This window comes from Hyposmocoma kahamanoa, unplaced genomic scaffold (genome assembly GCF_003589595.1).
Source record: "Hyposmocoma kahamanoa isolate Upper Pololo Valley unplaced genomic scaffold, ASM358959v1 100021, whole genome shotgun sequence".
NCBI classification, from domain to species: Eukaryota; Metazoa; Arthropoda; class Insecta; order Lepidoptera; family Cosmopterigidae; genus Hyposmocoma; species Hyposmocoma kahamanoa.
In genome coordinates, this window is record NW_020653200.1 from 8,516,460 (window position 1) to 8,519,879 (window position 3,420).

The following is a 3,420-nucleotide window of genomic DNA, read 5'->3' on the forward strand; positions in this document are numbered from 1 at the left end:
CCATATATCGGTTTCCTACTGGAGCTCAGCAGATATTTTTATTTTCTATTTTTACTGGAGTAAATATTTTCTATTTTTTCTTAGTTATGTGTTTAAATGCGTGTGTAAAATTTTGTAGCGGCATTTCACATGGCTACTTGTATTCGTTATTAGGTTTTGATTTGTTTGATGCACTTGGAACAATATTTGGCATACACATGCAGACGCTGACAAATATGAACGTCTACGCATGAAGCCAAATAATGTATATGACTATAGTGTGGACAGTTTACTTGCGCATTTGCCTATTGCGCTCTTTTGACGTGTGTCGAGAAACCCACCATCGCGCGGTAACGCGAGTTTAGTGTTTGCTGTATTTGTCGAATACGCAAACAAGGCAAATACTTTTTCACAGATGCTATCTACGCACGGTGATTGTTTGACAAATGATAATATACGCATACACAAACAGCCATGTGAAGTGCCTCCGTTATAACTGAATATTTTTTCCACTGACAATATGGTTTAATTCGACCTCCATTATTTCAGATCAAATCGAAATTTCTGCAATTCAAAATTCGAACTTCGTGATAACTGCCTCTGTGGCCACACGGTTACCATGCTGGACTCCCACGCTGAGATCCTAGGATCGATTCCCAGGCCGGGAGTAATATGTGTATGACCTACATTTATTTCTCTCGCTAGTTTGGATGTAATTTGTGGTTGTCTGTGTGTGTGTTCATGGCACCCGCGATACAGTATTTCCCTAGAGCGGGCCTATGAGTATGTTTTGCGTTATTATTATTATCCGTTTAATTCTATTTTTTAAACTAGCATTATTTTCAAATTTCATGCACGTCGGTTGAGAGTTGAGAGTAATACATTTTACATTTTCTTGGTATGTACAATTTGAATGGATACCAAGAAAGTTTCTCTCGCTTTGATAAAACTGTACATATTGACTGACGTATCAACTCAAAGCCAAATCTGCTAAATCTAAAAATATGAAATTTTGACTGCAGGTTCATTTTACGATGTAAGCACCGCATTAGAAGGGATTTTCCTACACACGTCTCCTAAGGGGTGAAAAGACATAAAATCGATGAATGGATATTCTAAACCATTGAAATACGTGACTGAAAGACGTGACGAATGTATTCATTAGGTTCGCTACAATGTATAAAAACGTGTTTCAATGTATTTGGAAAATTAACCCTTAATAGGGTGAACCAAGGAATGAAATATATGAGAGTCCCATAATTTAGGAAGTTAGTAACAAGGAAAAATGGAAATGGATAGATGGAAAGTTATGATGATCTTTAAGGTCTTCATTAAAATAAGCAAGTACGTGTTATACTTTGTTTTTAAAAAAAACAACGTTATAGGAGCGAATAATAGATACAAGATTGTTGTCAAGTATGGTATCCATCCACGTCTTTACAAAAACATATTTTTCACTTATATTTATTTACTTTCGAAGTTTTCAAGTTGAGATATCTGTAATAAGTGAAGTTAAATAATGGTCGTAATAGATTATCCTTTAACTTCTCTTACAATAACATTTAGGCATATTTTTGCATAAAAAAGTAAAATTTTATTTTTGACGTTACATTCCCAAACATAATATTATTATTAATAATTACTACTAATACTGTAAAACGATACATTTATTGATTTTGAAAAAAGGTTGAAAGACGGTTTTTGCGTCAAGGCGCACACGTGCCCACACACGCACGCAAGCACGCACGCACGCACCCACGCACGCATGCAGTACAGCTCCTTGTGAGAGTTCGTCGAGAGAAGTACTGCCACCTTACCTATTTTTGCTGCAAAGCAATAATGTGGCCATTACTGGCTTCCGGTTGAACCTTATCGTCCACAGAATAACAGTAATGTATATGCATGTGGACTTCGTGCATGTCTTTTCTATAAACGTACAGGTAAGTAGGCTTTGACATATTTTAGAACAGGATAATTGTTACTTTAAATTAATCATGTCGTCTAAGCGCCGGCGTGTCGGCGACGGCGTTGAGATGACAGAGTGTACTATGCCAGCGGCCAATGAAGTGGCAGGCGCGCGGATGAAGGGTGGCAAGCGTTGTTTCCATGAAGTTTCCATGTCCATGCGTAGCAGTTTCAAGTCGAGTAAACTCGATGTCCACCTGTCGTCCACTATTTTGAAGCTCTGAAATACAGTTTGTGCTACCAAACTTAAAATCCGTTCTTCAGGTTTAGTATTGAGGCGTTAAATTGACGGTAAGTGTTCAGCTCCATGATGTCAACAAAATATAAATAAGTTCCATGTCGATGTAGATTCTAGACCTTGTAAAGAGTGGTATTGGTTTACATATTCATGGTTCACACGGTCCTGAAAGCGATGAAGTAGCAAATGAATTCAGCCAATGCCAGTAACTTGTAATTAAAGTAAAGTTGGAAGAAGAATCTTTTTATTACCAAGAACTTTTTTTTTTCAATACATGCAATTCTATTACATCGTTTTTTTAAACATCGTCAACAGTAGTGATTGTTAATACAAAGAACACTAAGAAAAAAATGTTTTGAGTCGGTTGGATCCGAACCAGCGTTTTCAGCATACCAGGCCGACGCTCTCCCAACTGAGCCATGGAACGTACGTGTGCGTGATAATAATAATAATAAGTATCTCGACCTGGCGCACGAGATTACCGACATGTGGGAAATAATCCCAATTGTTTTGTCCGCAAATGGGTTAATTCCAGTCAGACTTTCTAACAGCTTGAGGCGGTTGGATTTCTGTGGCGTGTCGCTTCCAGCACAAATGGAGAAGGCGGTCCTGCTCGATACGACATGTATTGTTCGCCGGTTCTTGAACCTGAATCCCTGACCCCGGCCGACTGTGCCAGTGCCGGGAAATACCGCCTCTCCCATTTAAAAATTCAAAATTTATATTTTAGGCCCAAGGCCTATTATTATTACTTACTATTATTATTATTATCTATTTTAGATAATTAATAATAATAATAACGCGCACACTCAACATAGCCCCGCACTAGGGAAACCATGAGTCACGGGAGCCATGTACACAAACATAGACCACCACAAATTACACCCAAATTCACGAGAAAAATAATGTAGGTCATACAAATATTTCTTCCGGCAAGGGAATCGAACCTGAGACCTCTGCGTGGCAGTCCGGTATGGTAACATTGTGATGCTCAATAAACTTCATACTACAATTATAAAGCAGTGATCATTTTTTTGTTAATCACTTGTAATGTCTATACAGCCGAATAGTAGTAATATCGTCCAAATAAATCCTTTTTGCCAATATGTTTTTATATAGAATTCGAATGAAATATTCCTTCACGTTTATTGATATTAAATTTTAAAATTTGATTCAATGCTATAAAACTCAATTTTATGTTCTGCAATAACAAAGCACTGGAACGATATTTGTGTAAT